Source organism: Drosophila gunungcola, unplaced genomic scaffold, assembly GCF_025200985.1.
Source record: "Drosophila gunungcola strain Sukarami unplaced genomic scaffold, Dgunungcola_SK_2 000001F, whole genome shotgun sequence".
Lineage (NCBI taxonomy): Eukaryota > Metazoa > Arthropoda > Insecta > Diptera > Drosophilidae > Drosophila > Drosophila gunungcola.
Window position 1 is genome coordinate 1,330,530 of NW_026453197.1, and position 21,243 is coordinate 1,351,772.

General features: G+C 36.7%; 1 protein-coding gene and 1 non-coding gene across 2 annotated transcripts in view; both read left to right on the forward strand.

The window, feature by feature from the left end:
- LOC128263415 (semaphorin-1A) overlaps window positions 1-21,243 on the forward strand; it is a 143,721-nt gene that overhangs the window by 64,593 nt on the left and 57,885 nt on the right. The window lies entirely within an intron of this gene.
- Window positions 16,121-16,192, forward strand: Trnad-guc (transfer RNA aspartic acid (anticodon GUC)). Its single transcript has one exon. It is a non-coding gene; the product is annotated as a tRNA-Asp (tRNA).

Sequence of the window (21,243 nt, forward strand, 5' to 3'; positions counted from 1 at the left end):
TCGCGCCCCCCAAAATTTCCACCTCTCTTCCAAACAGTCGACAAATGGCGAAAATGTACTCGGATTTTCAATGCGAAATTTTCTCGGAATGCCGTAATCAACCACATTTTCGGCATCAACTGGAGATGTGATTTTCCACGTGAATCACGGCTTAGCTTAAAGTTTTCACACCACACCTAAACATCCATAAAATTGATTATAAAATAAACTTTTGCGTGAATTAGTTCCTAAAATGTTGGAAAACTGAGTTTAAAAATACCTGAAAGTTGTAGTAATTTTTAAAGCAATCTACATCTAAAAAGAAAATACTTGAAACAAGAATTTGGCGACACAATGAAACTAAAACATAATTTAAAACATCGAATTTGTTTTTAACGTAAAATTTAAGATTATCTTAGTAGTAGTGCTTTTTTTAAAATTTAAATTAAAATTTTATTCGATATTTTAGCCCAGCGCTACAAGCATATGCATATTGATACGGCACTGGTCATTATACTATGGAAATATAAAATATAAACATTATTGACTTAAAACTTACACCTATAAATTTTATAATATTTTAATGCATATGTTTGTTTTTCCAATATTATTTATTATTTGAGTAATTTCTTGTAGCAAACAGAGCTTGGTAGTATTTTTATTCAACGGCCTTACCTGATTGTCTTTGATATTTGCTTCAAAAGAAATCCTTTCCTTTATTATGGACTGTGCATAAATTTTACCACGAGTCCATCAGCATATATTGGAATTAGTTTTGCTTTCTCACCCAAACCAAACCGATGGTCAGTCGGGGACGTGGTGCAACAATTTATTCGTACTGCAGTGAAATGGATAAGTGAACTGGGACTGGGACTGGGCCGAATCTCTGGACGGGAAACTGCTCCCCGCTTATGCTGTTGCATTCCGTGATGAATGTGAATCCCGGCCACCTGGCTTCAACTCGTACTGAAAGTTCAACTCCAACTTGTGCAGTGACTCCCGGTTGGGCATCGGATTGGAGTCGGATTAATTTGCCACTGATAGTGCTCGGGTTTCCATTGCACTGGATGCGTTTTTTTTTCTCTTTTTTTTTTTTTTTGTATGTTTTGGTGGCAAAACTTTTTCGCAGCTGTGCAAATTTGTGCAGCATCGTCATAGAAAAGTTAAAATGAAATAAAGTGGAGGGCGTTGGATGGTGGACGATAGACAGGAGAGGATCAGAGGGTACTGTGTATACTGTCGTGTGCCCGGCTAATCAAGTTTTGCAAAATTTTTTAGCACAAAAAATGCTTTTTGCATTCCCTCTCTGCCGCTCTTTATCTCGCTCTTTTGTGCTGGGCCAAAGTGGGTTAACAATATGTAATATACATATTTGAAATTACTGCTACTTGGAGTCGAGTTAATTGGGTTTTCCATCTGCCCTTTTGTAATTAAGGCCTCAAGCCATTTATTAGTCAAATCAGTTCACCAACAAAGCCAGATTAATTCAAGCATGGTAACAAAAGGGGATTTAACATACCTATGGATAGTGTACTCTGTTGCTATTTAATTTAGAATTAAGTACGCATTAAGAGATAATTGCATTATGCTTGTGCTTTGAATTGGGCATCAGGATTATTTTCCGAATGTTTGCATTCAGCTTTAAGGCACCTTAATTTTGAATTTCCATTGAACAACTGCTATTTTTTATTGATATTTTGTTTCAATCAAAGTGTTTGTATGCCTTCAATTTTCGAATGTAAATTGCTTTAATAACGCATTTCCGATTTTTCCATAGATAGATTTAAAAAAAGAGCACTTTATCTGTCTCTGCCTCGGGCGCTTTATAAATGTCTGTGAGCATTATATATTATTGGTTAAAATTGGCTAACGATTTATATTGGATATTTTGAATGTTTCAGCTTAGCATCTTTCTTTTTAATTTACACGTTTACTTAAATATTATTTAAATTAGAAAATTTTAGGGAGGGATTTATCATAAACTTTGATTGGTTTGAGACTGCGTAATTTGCTTTAAAAGGGAAACACATATATGTATAAAGAATTGTATTATTAAATTTCTGAGCAAGTAACTTTAAATATATATATATTATTCTTCAGTACTTTTGTTTATATGTATGAAAGCCATTTTTGCGTGTTTTTACAGCATTATGTGGTGGGTTTCTCACTGCTGAGTGGTGCACGGTGGTGGTGGGTGTTAGTTGGTGGGTGATGCGGTTGGGGATGGGCATTTGGTTGGGTGGGGCTGGCCCGTCTGGATTGCACGCTTCAGTTGAACGCACAAGCAAATGTTGTTGCTCAATCGAAAGTATCAAATTGCCCACAATAACACTTAAATCCCGAGCTTCTATAAGTTGAAGTCAACAGCTGGTGGACGGGAGAGGGTTTCAAAGGAGTCAAGGAAATGAGAATACCAAATAAAAATGTTGAGCTCAACGAGAAACTGTCAACTTGGCCTTCAGCTCGGACTAATCGAAGGAAAATATTTGAAATAAACTTCAGTTTTTATGATGGCTATCTAACCAGTGCCGATATTGCAAAGCAAACATTTCACCAAGTCAATCGAACAGTTTCTAATGTTTATCTAAAATATTATAATCACTCGGATTTAATTAAAAAGAAAAAACCAACGCTGAAAAAACTAAGTACTGTTTGAAGAGTAAATTAAGTACAATATCATAAACATTTTTAAAATATGATATTTAAATTGAAGTTCTGGTCTACAGCAATCGTATTCATGGTTGTTCTTTTCCAAATCAAACAAAATTTAAATTAAAACCCCACTGAATTCAACTTTGTCCAGAATTGGACATCTCAATCGCCTCAACTTCTGGCAGCAATAAGTGTCATAAACTTTCCTATGGCATATTTTATTTTTAATTCTTTTTCTTTGGCCTTTCTTTGCCGAATCTTGGCAAGCATCACAGCCAACTTATTCAATCGCAAATGTTTGTTCGCAAAAGGGAGAACGCCATGGAAGAAAAGGTTAGCAGGGACACGGGCTGAGTTGGGTCAAAGGTCGTGTGCCAGAAGGCAATGGCAAAAAACTTTGTTGGCTTGCTGGTTGCTAAAAATGCCAAGACTTCAATGGACGGGCAACTGGGAAACAGAAAAATGTTGAGAAATACTGCGAGCAACTGTTGTGCAATCGTGTCAAATATTAAAACATGAAATACATATTAAACGAGCACTGAGACTAAGCTGAATACCGATTGAAATAGCCGGCAGCATAGACAGCCAAAAGGGGAAGATGCAGCAGTGTAAACATGGACACAATAAGTTGGAAAATATAGACAATATTTTGCTATTCGCTGGTGCATCCAGCACTTCCTCTGCACTTCGCCATAAAACATGGCGAAATCTGTAAAGAAAAAACCCCCCAAAAAGCAAAGCAGAAATCAACCAGCCAAGGGCCGAAAGATAAGCGACTGGGGTAGCAGTTTTCCCCATCTAATGGACAAACGTAGACTGGAAAATCCTTACAACGCCATCTGCGGGAAAAAACAATAACAAAGATATAAATAACAGTTGCGATTTTCACAGTTGCATTGCTGAAGCAGTAAAAGACGAAGAATGGAATTGTGATTTGCTTGAGGAATACAAAGTGTTTGAATAGTAGATTCGATCTAACAACATTTACATCATGCTAAACATAAAATAGCATTTTTAATATCACTCATGGTCTTTTTTTCCTCTGAAATTGGTTTTATATATTATGCATTTTATGGTTAGTTATATTTGACGTTAACATGAAATGTTTAAATTAAATAAAATCTTATTTGACAGGGATGTGTGTTGATGCTCCTTAAAGATTTTGGTCTGATAATTATCAAAAAGTTAACAGACCATAAAGAAAGTCACTAAAAATTCCGCTGAATACAAAAATCGTAGGGTTAACTTCTGAAAAATTAAAATTGTTTCTTAATTACAAGATTGCATTCAAGGATAGTGCTTTTACCAATGTTTGTTCTTTAAAGTATGGCGCTAATGACCTCTGCTAATGCCGCTAAAGCTTTGACTTCTGTTTACGAATGGTGCCGCCGCATCTGTGGGACGATTGGAAGAATCCTCTCGGATTCTGGATCCGGCTAACGAGCAGTCGAGGTCCGTCTGGCTGTCCAGGGTCAACATTAATATTTGAGCAACGTACGACGCTCCTCCTCTCGAGTCTTTTCCAATTTTTTGTGTGTGTTTATCTGTTCGACTCGTTCTGCTATTGCTGCTGCTATATATAGTATACTGCTGCTGTTGTTGATTATTCAAGGATCGGAGCCGCACAAACAAAGCACATGGCAGCAGTCAGCGGGAGCAACTTCTCCACTCAGCGTATAAATTTCGCCGGCTGCAAACGAACTCAGCAAAATCAGCAAAAATATCCTAGTGTAAAAACACACTGGCAGACCGTTCGCTCTAAAAAAGAGGAGGGCGTGGCACAAAATATGCGGCGTACGTGTTAAGTGGCAAACGTTTTTCAACCGAAATCCCAAAAACTGAAGCCAGCTCAAGCCAAGCCGAGCCAAGCCGAGCCAAAAACCCGGGTCCGTCAGTCAAGTCAAGTCACGAGGTTTTTGCCACGCATTTGTAAACTTTATAAATCAGTTCGTGTCGAAGCTAAAGTTGAGTTAAGGATAGAGTTTGTGGGTTTCTTTTTATTTTATTTTTGTTTTTTTTTGTGCTTCAACCAACGATGCGTTGCGAAAATATTTCACGTTATTTTTGTAAATTGCATACTTTGCGGCGCTCTCCACGTTGATTTGACAGACGGGATCCGTCTCCCTCTCACGTTTTTCTGCATACCCATGTTTTTTTTAACCCTGCTTAGCTGAGAGGTTTTTCATTTGTTATGGAATATAGAGTATTTTCATTTCTGAAAAATTGTGTAAGACCAAATGGGAGGAACGCAGCTGAGGAGCGCAACCAAAAGGCATATGCCGTTTGCATCTGCAATCAAAATATATGACGATCAAGTTATTTTAGATGCAGAAAATATGCATAATATTGTGCTTAAAACTGAATAACAATTATTAAAGCTTATCTATGTATACACCTACATCAATCATACAATTAAGTTAAAGCATGAAAATCCAAACCATATACAGATAATAAAAATGTATTTTTAAATTCTCTATTTCTCTAATTCTTTTTCGTAAAGTAAGAGAAAGAACTTCAATTATACATCAATTAATTAGTAATGAAAACAGCTTTCTAATCATACTGATCTTTTTTTTTCATTGCAGGTTTGTAACAATCCATGTCCAAACATCATAACTTGACCGGTATTTATTATGTGATAAAATTGAGTAAGAAATTAAATGCAAAAGCACACATTATGCTGCTATCAACGTGAATGCAATTTTAGTGGGCTAATCAGAAATTGCATGGCTACAACTTTAATTAATGACCATTATGTAGGATGAATCGGGAACTCTGGCTGCCGGGCGACACAAAGGACAGCAGGGAGCTGGGCGTTCAGGGCGTGGCATTTTCTGCCTTAATAAGCAATTTTTAAAATGCAATTACTCGAGCATTGTACACACTCGACTGAAGCGATTGTGAAATGAATTTTTATTGAAAATGCACATGCAAACTCATTACGTATACGAGGCGTTGGACAAACAAGCGCAAGCACAAGCACTTATATACACACGCTTACCCACATCCCCATTCACAGACACACACAAAGGCACACATATACCCACAACCGCACTCGCACACGCCAATCAATGCCGGGATACATATATGAGTTTAATAACTTTGCCGCTGCCGAGGCTGGTCGATCCAAAGTCGACAACTTGGTCATTAGGGGCTTGGCCCGAAATGTTAATCACAATACCACAAAACGTTATAATGTTTGGAGGATGCGGCTCTTCATCGCCTCCCCCTGCCACTCAAGTAACAATAACAATTATTTTAACCGAACGCATACAGATACTCACTGCACTGAGAGAAAAGGGGATTAAATATTTAAAATCTGAAGTTTTAAATAGCGCTTTTTATTCATTCCTTATAAATTTATTTTGTACATTTAATTGGTATTTATCCACCCATAAGATACCTTTTATTAAATTTCTTTGAGTGACGTTTTAAAACAATTTAATATGTTTTAATATCTTAAGGATAACATTATTTTTAAGACAAAAATCGTTAAATCTAAATTTATTTTCTCTTTATATCAGATTTTTAAGACTTAGTATTATTTTCTTCAAGTGTACTGGTTGGTGTATATATCTCATTGAAATAGTGAACCGCAATTCGGCTGCCTGACTCATCGAGTGCTGCCAACTAGTTGAAAATGCAAACGCAAACCAAAAACCGAGGACGCACAGAGTCGGTCCGCCGACGGCTAGCACTCTGTCTCTGTCGCACCCTGTGTGGCGCCACCCCCCTGTCGCCGCCGCACGTTTGAGGCAACAACATAATCAAAATCTCGACCCACTGTCCACCCCCTCTCGCACACTCCCCCCAAAACTTCCCCTAAGTTGGATGATGGCCATGGCCCCAAAAGCGGTAAACGGAGTGGTGCTTAGTTCGATCACAAACATATACGGGATGAGCCGTGGGGGTGGGTGGCCGACGAACCATAATTGTTGGCAAAGTTACCATTTCCTGTCCCAGCCGGCTACACTGCAAGAAAGTTGCACTCAGGCAGAAACTTTGATTAGTTCAATCAATCGGCGAACTCAGCTGGAAGTAATGAGCAAGAATCGAGTAAGCCAAATTAGCCAACTGAGAATTTGATATGAAATCGAGGTGAGGTTTACCTCAGCTATTCAAGAATACTTTGATTAAATGCTTTACAACTAACCATTTTTTTTGTCATTGTGATGTGGCGATACAATAAAATTAAGAAATCGCAAGTATACTTCCTATAGCTTAATAATCTTTCTTTGTATTAAAAATGTTGAAAGAACTAGTTTTTTACCTAAATAATTCAATACTGATCTGTAAATTGCTAGTTAAAATTTAATTCTGTGTGGGTGTTACAAAATGGTTATTTGATTTTTAACAAAGTTTTTTAATTTGTAGAATCGTAATGTGTAGATAACTAGTGCTGTTTTAATTTTAAATAAAAGTTTTCCCTGTCAAAGAATTTAGATTACAACAATATTTTCCAACAATTTTGATAAAAAAAAAAGTGTAGAGATAATCGGATTTAACTCATTAAGGCAAAAAAGACAATGGTTTGGGTAATGCTGTATCACTAATTTCAACATTAATAGCAGGCTTTTAGTTGTATGTTCCATAAGACTTTGAAACCTGTAGAAATCTTTAGAAATCCGCGCTTTTTAGATATACCCTAGTTCTACCCGAAGAATCTCGAATAATTTGCGGATTTTTTCCTCGCTGCCGCCTGCCATTGTGTATCACGTTCGATTAGGAGAGGCTGACATCGTGTGTGTGTCAACGGCAGAGGAGGCAACAACCATTAAATCGATCGATACGAATTGCAAAACCAACGCCAGCTGGGGATGGACCCGTGGTGCTGATGGTGCTGCTGATGGCGGTGGTGGTGGTGGTGGGTTCGGTCGGGGTCCGTCCCCAGGTCCCTTAACTTCCCACCCTGACTGTTCGTCCTTTGTGCAGGCTTTGCTTCCACTTCAATCATAACTGTGTTCAATTGTTGTTTTTATTACCACATTTTCCTTCACCTTTCCGGGCGAGAAACAAAGGATGCGAGAGCGGTAGCAAATTGGTTGGCTCTACTTCCTCCTGCTGTCGTCATCCTTTGGCGTATTTTTTTGTTGCTTTATTTGTTTTTTTTTTTTTCTGTTGTGTTTGAGCTTCTTTTACGGTTTCAGTCGAGCAACCTTTACATGGTGCTTATCTTGCGGCCTCTGTCTCTTCCCTCCCCCAATTTTCCGCCTCTCATCCTGACCACGATTTTCCGCATGAGCAGCGGTCATGTGTGTGCGGCTGTGTGTGTTTTGTGTGCGAGGACCGAGGACCTCCTGCCCAGACTTTGCAACAATTGCGCATAATATAAATTAATAATGCAACAATTGCATTTTGTTATGCTTCCATCTCCACATTGTTGTGCCACTGCTGATTTCATTAAATATTTTTCTTGCCCTCCACTCGTCCTTATCAGTTTTCCAGAAGAGAACAGGATGCCAGAGAAAGTACACTGATAGAAAAAATGTTACAAATGCTGCTGATTTGTAACTATCATTGTAAAGACAATATCTGTCTGAATTTATCTGAATCAATTGGTATGAAAACATACCTCGAATGAGTTTTTGATTGCACCGAATATATCTTTTTGTTTTATTTGAACGCTGTCTTTTTATATTCAATTAAAATAGATATCACATTTAAATATTTCAGAAGGTATTTAAATCCGCCATTCTCAGTGTGTTTTAGTGTAGGGGATTTTTATTTTGCTGCCGTCCACCTCACTTTTACGAGACTGCTGTAGACATGGGCATAACCATTAAGTGTGATCTGCAGGACCTCCCTTTGAATGCATTCGGCATACTAACCGAACCCAACTCCTGGCTCCTTTACGACCCCGTTAAGGTCGAGACGAGTTTTCCTTTTCTTTTGCTGCCTCTGTTTGTATTGTTTGCTCTATCAAATGTCGAACCAGATACGTGTTGGGCTTTTTAATGACAATGGGTAACAGCTGAATGGGTGTGGCAAACGAGATTTGCTGTTAAACATAACTAATTACTAGAGCGAAGGGATTTTTGTAGTTTGCTACTTGCGAACAACTAATGTGGTGGTTTTTTGGGTAATAAGAAATTTTACCTAAGGCACCCGACTTAAGTTGGATTTTGTAAAAGACGTCTTGCTCTTATTGAGGCGGCTTACTTCAGATAGAACTAGAAAAGGATTTTACTCTGTAGTTTAATATTTAAGCGATTCTTAAAATTATTTAATCAATCAATTTTTAAAGTTTCTGTCTGTGGCATTTTTTTTTGTTTTCTGTGTTTGGCTAATAGTGTCGCATTTAAGGTTCAAAGGTACAAGATCCCCCAATTATCTGTTTGTTTTATAGAACATTCTCAATTCCCCAGCTTTCGTAACTTCATAATACACTTAAGCGAATTTGCAACTCTACTATTTCAATTAGCATTGCTCTCTTATTAGAAGCCAGTTAGCCCCGAGCTAAGTATCGATTCCGGCCTATCACAATGCCATTGACTAAGCAGAAACTGCAATGTCCATGGCATCGGAACCTCATTATCAGAAAATATCAATATTAATTAGTATGTATTACGTGACAACTTTCGTCCAGTTCCGGACTTCCATTTAACTTGGCCAGCAGTTCAGGGAAATCTTGAGGAAAGCTGGTCATAATTGTTTTCCAAGCCTTCTCCCATGGCGATGGAATGAGAACGGGGAATCGGAAAATCAAGCAACCCGTCCTGGATGGATTAACAAAGCGATTGGCAACGACATTAACATTTTCATCAGGCCTCGGGCTCGATTTCAGTACCCACCACCCCCCGATGAGTTGACGTCGTAATCCATCATCGATGCCATTTACTGGGGTGATGGAGCTTTGAATTTTTATGATTATTATGTATTGTGCGCTGTGAGGGACGGTCGAGAGCTCGGACCTGCGATAGATGGCTTACTATCAGCGATTCCGCTGAGTTAACCATTTATCGCAACTCATGGCGCACGTTTCTCATTAGTCTGGCTTCCCCACACCCACATCCGTCTCCATTGTTGTTCGCGTTCCTGAACAGTGGGGATTATGGACGAAAAGGGTTAAAATAAGGGATTTGGGCGTTTTCTGCCCTGTTTTTCCCTTTCTGCATCGCTAAAATAATCTGGACCAAAAATATACTACAAGCCTTAGCCTATCCTAAATTTTAGGTAAATAAGCAACATAGATTCATAAAACTAACAGGAAAATTAACCAGTCCAATTCCTCTAAGAAACTGGTATTCTAATTTTAAGTTTTAAAATGTGTTCTGTTGGAATGTTTATTCATCACCAGTTTTAGTAGGTTTTTTCTTTGGAAAAAAGTAAACAAAACCACGAAATGTGTTGAAATATAGGAGAAAAATCCGATTTCATCTTCGTCCTATTTCAAAAGGTGGCCATCAATAAAAAAAAACCTTAAGAAAATCCTTAAAAATCATTAGTTTTGTGCTCCATCGATTTTCGTACCCATTGTGTTTTCATCCCATTCGACGGGGGGCAAAGTGCCGATAATCATGACTGACTTCTACAAAGACAACTCCCTCCATTTGCCCTCCTGCCGACGGACTGTGAACACGTTTAATCTGCTTGCCACAGATTTCTATCACTGTCATGGCTGTTTGTTGTAGCCAGAGTCCCCTGTTAATGTCGCCGGCGTTCGGACCAAGCCAAGCTGCTTGTCACAGTCTGCCATTGTCAGCGAACATCGATACCACCGGCTGTGGCTTTTGGCAGGAAAAGAAAATGGAGCTGTTTTTATTTTGTATTTTCCGCGCCTTGCCGGCTCTTTTGGGTTAACATCGGCGCCAATGTCGACTCGCCTCTTTTTTTAATGATACACAATTAGTGGGATGATAAATGGTCTGTCAAAAGCAGCATCATCAGGAAAGTGCCAAGCTGGAGCCAGTGAACCCGGGATATCCTGTACACTGCTGCAAATGTAGAACTTCAAAAAATCAATATACCTTGATTTTTATATTTCTCAGTGAGTTTTGCTATAATCTTTTGATTAATATCTTTAACCCTGAACAGAGAAGTCATACAATATTGAATTTGTAAAACCTAAAAATACTATACATCGTCTCAAAATGTTATTTGAAATGTTCGCACTAATTAAAATACGAAGATTTTTATATTTAACTTTTAACTCTAAAAATACAAATGGAAATCCAAGAATTTTAACAGAATTTCAATTTTAAAATTGTATTTTATTTCTTGACATAATTTTTTCTTCTTTTTTATAGATATTTTTTCTCAGTGCATACTCTCACTCGCTACTTAATAACCCAACTGAAGTTGGCCTGTGCCATTGTTGTAGTTTTCTCTATTGATATCAGTAGCTTTCTTTGTAGATCCAAGTGAAACATCTCCGACAGATAGAAAAGAATAACAAAAAAAATGTGTATATATGTATATATATATACAATATGTGTAAGAAATGGAAAAAAATTTAGTTGTCAGGGAAAGGAAAATAAACTAATGATGCCAGCACCCAGATATTGGATATTAATTGGTACAAATAACAAGATGCGCTGGCTGCAGTCCTCGCTCGGTCACCCATGGAGCTTTGGAACCCCCGGGCGAGGGAAGCGACAGAATCAATTAAAATGACTGAAATAAATTGTAGTCTCAAAGTACAGCCAAGTCGTGAAGGCAAACTGACTGCCAGATGGATATCGGGGAACTAATTCTGATTAGCGTCGTCGCAGTCCTCGCAACTGCACCCCATAAATTAGGAGGGTTGGAAGAAAGCCTTGATATCTTGATTAAATAATTCTCTAGATATATATATTATACTAAAAGCCAGCTTGATTTAGTTGGAAGTATTCGATGACTCACACACAAATCTGTGAATCATCATGGATGAATTGCAAATTGAAAATTGCGTTAAAAAAGACAAACCAATTTTTGGTTAAAATACATTTTGGAAGTTACCTAAAAGATATTTAACAAATCTCTTTTCACATTTTGCTACTATAATTCCGTTGATTAAATGATGCTCAAAATAATTAATAAACACATTTCAAATTGTTCACTTTTCTTGACTGCATCGCTTGCTACATCACTCTTTCATTTTTATATTTAAGTATGAAAAAACTTAGTTCTAAATGTAAAAAACAAAAAAATGAAACCTACCATTTTTCTATAGTATAAACCATTTAAATATGTAAATATTTACAATATCATGTTCTAAGTTATTTTATGTATGTTTATATTTTAATGTTTAATTTTACTATGGGGTTTTTCTTTGGGTGTAATTATAGGAGCCTTCTCCTATAACCCTTTCCCCCCTTAAAAGGCCTTCGTCCTTTGTCCTGCAAATGCAAATGCTATGGCTTTCAAAACTGGACATTATCGTTAGCAAATCAGGTTGCCACAACGGATCGGATAACGTGGCATGTTGAGTGTTTGCCCTGTGATTCAATTGCTGTGCTGACGACATCAAAGTCGCTGGGCCTAACGTAATTTGCATGGACCACGACTGTCCGAGAGCCATTTCTTGTTGTCATCTCCGTGTATCGTGCAACTAAGAGCACCCGCATTGTTATCGGATTGCAAATGACGTGGGTGGGGTGGGATTGCCTCTTCTGTGGGGTGGCTAGCTTTTCCGATTGAACTCGACTGGGCGGTGCAATAACTGCCACCCGAGCCGATTAACGTTGGGGTTTTATTATTAGTTTCTGCGGTTTTGTTACAATTGGCAAAATAACTCAAAATGCATTGATTTGTATGTGGGTTGGGTAATTCTTTGGTTTGTGGGCTTATTAGGCCCAACTAATTCTACTTAACTGTGATCAAATTATTTGTTATTCCCTTGCATAGGGTTTCCGACCCTATAAAGTATACATACTACAAAAACGTTAATAATCAAACAGTCTTAAAGATTTATTTTTATCTGTATAGAACTTTCTCCAAAGTCTATTTTCGTTCGGAACGGGATTCCATTACAACAATTCAAAAATTAATTTAATCAATTATAACTTCTTGGATTTTACTCTGACAAGCCGACATAAAATCTTTGAGGTTACCAATAGCTAAAGACATTTTTCCAATATCTACAATTCAGATGTTTAAAAAAAACCTCTAAAGAAGTTGATTTTATAACAAATCCGATATTGTTGCGCTAAATAAAGGAATTTTTCCCGAGTTTCCCGAGGTGCTACTTTACACCACCATAAGTGGCTTTCACACAGCATGAATATGTCGAAAACATCACACGCTTATACGTTCTTGCAGTCACCTGTAGACAGCCGATGCCACTCGAGCACGGTTACTTAACTTTTAGCACCACTGTACCGAGGGATGAAAGAACCACGAAAGAGGGCAAATGGCAAATGGCGAATGCTGCAAAGTTGTTCTAAGGAAATCCCCCCAGTCTCTTTCTTTACTACGCCGAGACGCGAAAACTCACTCGAAATAAATGCGCAATTAATTTTCATGGTAAAACTCGACAGGAACTTGGACCAAAGGTTGAGCTGAGTAAAAGTGAGTTGAGGGCGGTGAAAATGTTGTTTCTTACTACAACTTTTGCCATTGAAGGGCAAAAAATAATAATAACAAGCTGCTTGGGTCTGGCGAAAGTCCACAAAACTTTGCTTAGAATGAAGGCAACAGAAAAACTCAAAGCAAGTAATGAAAGGCAGCCAAGTAAACAGCTGCCGGAACATCAAAAAATATCCTTTTCAATAAAAACAAGCGTGTGAAATATTTATACTTTTTTTTTCCATTTGTAGGACTGTGTAGTACAACTACAGTAAGAATTATATACAACGCAATACTCTGTTTCAATGCTTTGCTTTCGGGATGTTCATATACTTTTGGTACAAAAGGTATAGTTCCATGGCATTTAAAATAATTGACGATTAATTATTTCCGTTAAACATTAAACAGTTGCTTAACGGAATCAATAACTCGTCAAATATTTTATTATATTTTAAAATGTAAGCTCAAAATAATGACGTTAAAGGTTAGAAACGCCAAAACCAAAACTAGAGAAAAACCTTTTCATTTCTTCCTGTGTGAACACTTATTAATTTTAATTTCCCCCAGAGCTTTGCTGAGTGAATATAAAATGGAAATCAAAATATTCGGTGGCCACAAATGAGCAAAGTTTTCTTTCACAGCATCCACGTACTTTTTTGGTTTCGTTTGTCCCTATTTTGTTTTTTTTTTTATTAACTGAACTTTAGCGTTAAGCTGCAGAATTTATTGCTTTTGAAATGCGGTTGCGCATAAATGTGCAGCAAGCAAAACATTAACAATAGAAGAATCTGTAACAACTGCGGTCTCGAATGGAGCCGAAAGTAAATGAAATGAAGGAATGAAATAAAAAATTCTCACATAATTGCAAATGCGTGAGATCCTTGCCAAATGGCGAAATTATGAAAATGAAATGGAAAAAACTTTTCGCAGCCGTTCCTGGGTAGTGGCAAAATTCTCTTGGGTTCCGGATTCCTTCTTTATTTTCCTTTTTTTTTTTAATATTCCGTTCAGGTTTTTCAGCCTCTAAGGCATTTTTGCGCCCCATCGTTTACCAACTATTGCTTTGATGACTTTGCAACTTTGGTCACATTTCTGTGGGCCTTAAAAGTGTAACCAAAAATGTTGCTTTGAAAATGGTTTAGCCAAGATGGTGTCCTTGAAACAAACCTATTATTTGGACAGATAAGTTATGGATTTATAAGTTTATAATCTTAGCAGGGATTTTTAACAAAAACTCTTCAAAGTGTTTCATACTTAACAATATAAATTGCTGAGCCTATACAGTTTTAAATTTAAAATTCATTTCTATTGCGGTTACATCGTTAGGAAGTGGCACGGACTCAAAAGAGCTTAACTATTGAATACATCGAATACATAATCCGTTCCTATTGAGCTTAAAAGAATATTTAAAACTTGTTTCCATCCTCAACTAATCAATATTCGTTCACAGAAACGGAAAAGGACTTTAATTCCACATCAAACATGCATTGTTTGACGGTAGGCCCAGCATAAAGTGCATGAATATTTCATTCTTCAACAACCCGCCTCGAATGCAGCCCACATAATTGAGTGCTCTTTTATTTAACATGCAAAATTAATGACCGAGGTCTGCAGAATGCAATAAAACTATTAATCAATAAGCGCTCATATGCCCATTCACATAGTCTGAAGTGGAAAATAAAAAATGTGGCAGAAGGAGAATAAAACTTTTGCCCACTTTATAAATTTAATGGAGTTTGCCAAAGCAGCACAGCAATTATATTTTCAAACTTTTTTTCATCAGCAGTTGCAGTGGCTATATGAGCATTGTGTTTTTTACATTGGGTAAAATACACTCGAACTGGGTTTTATAGACACGTCCCCCACTGTTCAGTGTTTTAAATTTAAATGTGTAAGTCTATATTTTGGCGAACTTTTAAAGAGCTACACTATTCACCCCCCTATTTATTATTTAATGTGTTATATTTAAACTTTTTGTTTATATTTTAAAGTAAAGATGTGCTTTTGCTTTTAATAGATTGGAATATCTACAATTTTTAATAAAAAATACTTTTATATTTTAATAATTTTATTAATTTGCTTATGTTATGTTTATCCTGCCATTTGTGTCTGTGCTTTTGTGCTGATGCATATGAAATCTCAACATTTTTCTATATATTTCAAAAATACAATACCTTAAAAAAATTTTTTTATAAAGCCTAATACATATATATATGAAAAGCATTATTCTAAGTTTAATTTAATTATTATACTCAACATAATTACATACTTTTATCAAATTTAGAATTTTTGTTATGTTATAGTTGACTGTTGCGAGCTGTAAATACATATTAACGATTGGACTTTCAGTTCTATACATGTTTATTTTTTCTCATTTTTTTTTTAGCCAGTTGTGAGTGGCTTTAGTTGGTCAAAGATTCTAGAGAAAGTAAGCAGCTGGAAGCGGCTGTGGAAAAAAATATATGGTTGGTAGGGGGTTAAAGTACAATAGCGCAAAAGTTTCAAGTGGACTCGCATGTTGTGGCAGGGATGTTGCGGGGGTAAGGGGTGGAAAAGGGGCTAAGAGAGTGGTGATGGGGGGGCTTCATGAGAATGTTGGTCGTTGGCATCTGTTCAGCGTTGTGGCACATATTCCACTTTTGTCTTTTATTGCGTGTTGCTGGTCCCAGCAGCTTGTAGCTCAGCTTGGCTCCCCAGTTGCCAGCCTGCCACCAGCTTGTATTTCATTGTTTTAAAACAATGTTTCCCCATTTGGCTGCGCTGCTGACTTTGATTTGCCATCCCGCTCGCACGCCCTTTTATTGTAGTCCGTTCATTTTTTTTTTTTTTTTTTTGCGCTCATGCCCACTGTGCTGAGTGTGCTTTAAGGCCTTAAAGCTTTCGTATATACATGACTTGATCTGAGTAATCGGAATTTTGTAAATGTATGAAAGCTTGCGTCGTGTGAGCACTGATCGCCATCGATAACAAGACGAATATACTTTCAGACCAGCAGAAATTAACATCCTCGATAGTATAGTGGTTAGTATCCCCGCCTGTCACGCGGGAGACCGGGGTTCAATTCCCCGTCGGGGAGACGGATATATTTTTGCTATTCTATTTTTATTATTGCTAATAATGTACAATATTGGTTTAATGTTATATATTAAAAGCACAATAAATTAGTTCAGAGTTATTTATGAAGAGTTTAAAATGATTACGAGAAAGATTAAACAGTAAAATTAGTTCACTGAATAATAAATCTGGTGCTTTTATTTTAATGAATTATAAAAGAACTTTTAGATATTATAAGCTAACTTAAGATCAAAGTTTAGGCTTTATTTAGAGTAAGTCCAATCCAATTTTAGTTTTTTAGTTATTTTACATAACTGGGTACGGAACTTATTTCATTTAATAACTTTGAAAATATATTTCTGTGTAATGATCAAAAAATTTTTTATGTTAAATTTAATAAATAAATTATTAGGTTTATAATTCCATAAACTTTATAGTTAATCGTTTATTTATTAAAGAAATTTTATTTTAAAATGTGCTTTTAATTTCAACGCTACAATAACTTTTAGTTTGTGTATGTTATCGTCTATGAAATTTCGATTAGAAAGTGATACAATTGTACCTTTTGTGTTGTATTTTTATTGCATTCCTGGCTGAACTAAATGCAACTCATAATTGGGCTTATGAGTTGCATTTAGTTGAGAAAAATAATAAACGAATAAGTAAAAACATATAAGTTAGGAACATGCTAAACACTTAAACACAAATAACTTATATTAAGCTAAACCACATACCCAATAGTATTGAGAACATTTGTGAAACTGACATTTGGGTGATTAAATATGATCCTTTTTCAGAAATTGTTGTATCGGAATTTCTTTGTTTGGCGTTGAAAGCAATAACAATAAATTGCTTCCACAAATAAAAAAAGGAAACATTTTCGGTTACCATTTTGGGACCCCTCTGCCAAGCGCAGTCAACAAACAAATTAAGGTGAAACTAATAAATTTTCAACACTTAACAAAATGCAAACACAAACCGAAACCTCCAACTTTAGCAGCGCTTGTTGTTGTTTCTGTTCCTGTTGTTGGTCACGCCCCCACCCAAAAAGCCACTTGAAAATGTCTGGGAGGTTTTGGCTGGCCTTTTCGGTTGTTTCCTGTTTGTTGGAGCACATGGCGAACCTTAACAAAGTTTCTCTTCAAAATTAAGTTGCCTTCCTGGCTGCTATGCGAATTCAATAAATTTGCCCCAGGACATGTGGGTGTGTATTTGTGTGTACTTGTGTGAGTGTGCTTGGGACAGGCAAAGCGAATGCGAGGAGATGCAAAGAGAATGGCAGCAATAACAGAATCAGAAACAGGAACAGAAACAGCGAAAAAAGTTAGGGGAAAAAGTTTTCACAAGTTCTGCAAGATGAAGACCACAGAACGGAATTCAAAAACAACATTTCCCATCAGTAGCGGCCTAAGCTTTGTATTAATATCAAAAGGGCCTAAACAAATTTATTTTTATAAAAATTTTAGTTTTATTATCTTGAAAGTTGTACAATTAAAGGAAAGAAAACAGCATAAAAATAAGCTGCGATAGTTTAGTTATGGCATCCGAAAACATTAAGTTTTAAGTATATTTTTAAAACAATATTTTTTAAAGAATTTAAACATGGCCAAGCCTTTCATTCCATTACTTTCTACGAAAATATTATCCACACCCAATGGCGTACAAAATGCAGCAGAAGAAATTCTGTTTCATGAAACTGTAGTTTTTAAGCCCAAAAAATGCGTTACCTTTCGGTCTGATGCAAACAATGAAAGTTCTGCACTTCGTCCCCTTTCTGATTCATGTTCCGCTATTTTCAGCATATACGAGCGGTACACCTGCGGCTGGAGTTTCAAAAAAAAAAATAATAATAATACAAAATTGGTGAAAAATTGCAAGCGAAAGGGTAAAGGAATCTGGGTTACAAACTTTTTCGAATTGTATTCTCTTTTTGTGTGCAATTTTTGTTGCTCGCCCATTGCCCTCAAAGGGAATTTATACCAACGCGAATATTTCCATTGATTTTAGTTTTCTTTATTGCCATTTTGCCATCCGCAATATAGGAAACCCAACGGTATTTGCATCTTTTAAACGTTGTTTTGTTTCTTTGGTTGGACCCTCTTGTCACGAGCAAATAAATGGGTGGCCTGCTGGAAAGCAATCGCAGAAAAAAAAAATGGAGGCAAAAATAGAGGCGAAAACTCGGGGAAAACCAGCTGCAACGGAAGCGAGCGAGCAGCGAACCAAAAGGGCAATATGCACAAAGGGGCAGCACCAGGATTCCATTCAGCTCCCAGTTCCGAGCGCCATTCGATTATTCATTTTAGCCGACAGTCGCCAGGCAACTGTTCAACACAGTTGCAGAACGCGATGTACATTACTCAAATGGAGCTCTAATGGCTGGTCCAATTGAAAACTAATCAGTGAATTGAATGAACTGACAAAAAAATTGGGAAGAGCAAATGGAAATCGCTGGTCTCTAAGTGTGTGCTATTAAAATGTATATCAATACAAAATAATGAATGCACTGTGAAAGCTTGCTTAATGAAATAAAAAAAAGAATTTAATTAGTACTGAACTTAAAAGGGATTAAGACATCCACATCGGAATTAGGTGAACAATGGAAAAAGTAACTTATAAGTGCGCTACTGTCATGGAAAGAAATTGTGTAAATGGCTAAATATATTTGAATAAAATTAGTTTAATTGCCCTTTGCCTTATTTGTATGCTTAAGACGGTGTATACTGTTTAATAAGGCATCCAACTAACAAAAATTATATTGTTAAACCTAAAATATAAACTTAAACATGTGTTAAGCAACCTTTTTTTTTTGTATCTTTCCAGGTGTGTATCAATATTAACTATGAACTTCCGCAACTTCCACTTCAACAAGTATCTTTAAATACTCTCTAAGTATAAACCATACTTTACCCTTTAAATAACTGCACTCCATAAGCATCCCCAATAAACTTTAAGTTTTTCAGTTCATCAGTTGCCAAGGTGAAAATAAATACCAAGGCGAAATTATTGCCTTTGAGAGGTCCCGACCCCGACATGACAAGTAAAAAAGCCGGGGAGTCGACTTCAGCGTTTTCCATGTTTCCCAGCTTTCCCAGCTTTCCTCTTTTTCATTTTGACAAGCATTTTCTGCGCTCGCCCTTATCCCCAGTTCTTATCATTGTCTTTGCACTTCTTCAGGGCCTGTGGCGCTTTTATCTTTACTTTCAGTTTACTTTATATCTTTTGTACTCTTTATGTCTTTTGTATTCCTGGTACGTGAGCCGTACGCTTGCCATCGTATTCGACAGCGTAAAATTATAAAAGCACCAGCCTCTTTGGTCGATTTCAAAGCAAGCCTTCGTTCCTTCGCCAACCCACCCCGCACTTAAGACTTTCGGCTTCATCGGCTTTCCGTTTAAATAAATAAAACGCTGCGGAAGAAGTTTACCCCGACAAAGTGCTGAGCAGGCTGCAAACTCTTTGCAAGGGACCTCGAAATGCCACAAGTAGTTGAAAGGATCTATAAATATGTATATTCCGCCATCGTAAAAACATGACATTGACGTTTTGAATGCTCAAAGGAGTCCGCACCAAATCAAATCCCAGGGTAAAGTACACTCATGTGGATTTTATTCCTTTTGCAGTTTCCATGATATTTGCTTTGTCTGCTGCTAAATTTTGTATACCTCTCAATGTGAATTGATAAGTTGTGGAAGCAATTGGAAAAAATCTTAAATTGAATATTACAATCAGTTGGATAATGTAATCTTGGGGTATTTATTAAAAAATAATGGGTGTTTAGATTCAGCCAATAGAAATAACAATTTTTTTAAAGTACTTAAAATTCAAAAATTAAATTGAACAATGTTGGAGATAGGAATAGGTTCGATCAGATTGTATTTGCTTGCTAGGTAAATGAACTTCGTTCTCTAAAGTAAAAAAAAATGTATTAGCTTTGCAACCAAATATAAATTAATTGCACGATGGCAATGACACAAAAAAAAAAGTACAAAAAACTAGACTAAAATGAGATTGAAAACTAATTTTGCTTTATTGTTATACTCTCAAGTGAACTTATTTATTTTAAATTGGTTTAATTTAACCGAAAATCAAAATATGTTGTTCATAATTTAATAAAAGTGCTCTTGCACAAAACAATTTAAATTATTTCCCTAATTCAGTTATTTATTTCGATTCGGTAGTAGAAAAAATTAGGAACATATGTCAGTTTTCGGCTTTAATCCCTAAGATACACACGCTAGCAAGTTTTGTGGGTACCACTGGCCTCAATTCGAGGCAGATGCATCGATGCAAATTGGGCGGTTCCCAGCATAGTTGCAAAGTTAAGCCTTCCTCCGTTGCCGTTTGGGAATGTGATCCGACCAACTACCAAATGCTTGATTTGACATGAGCCGCCCTCAGTGATGGGAAGTACCTGAATGTATTTTTTCCCCAATTTTATTTTCTGTGGGTAAAAAAAATCATTAATAGTTTTTTCGTTTCATCGTAAAGAAAAATGATTTTAGTTAAATATTTAGCTGGTCATATTTGTTTTACACATACTTGTTGTACCCAATTTGGTAATTTAATGGGATTTTTACACAACTTTTGTTTATATTGAGTCCTTTAAAAAAATTGTCGTAATGTTGTTACACCATTGGCGGTTGAGCCCTAAAAATGGGTTAATATATAAAATAAAATTATTAATGTTTTTTAATCGTTCTTTTTATTTTTACCAAAATATTAAATGTGGTTTTAGAACTTTGATATTTTTCCCCATCTGCCCAGCTAAAAATATTTAGCTGGGTATATTTTGCTTACACTAACTTGTTGTACCCTATTTGGGTCAATTAAAAGTTTTACCTTGCCCATCACTGCGGTCGGCGCTTTATGTGAGAGTGCGCGTGCCATGTGAACCACAAAAGCCGGGCAAAGCTGACTCCGCCCGGTGGCAGCGTCCGTTTTATGGGTCATTGGATCATCAGTTCATCGGTGCGGCAACTCGGAAGGGGAGCGGACTTGAGATGGCCCCGCTCCGGATCCGGACTGATGAAAAGCCAGCGAACGTAACCTACATGGGGCTGTTACGGCGCT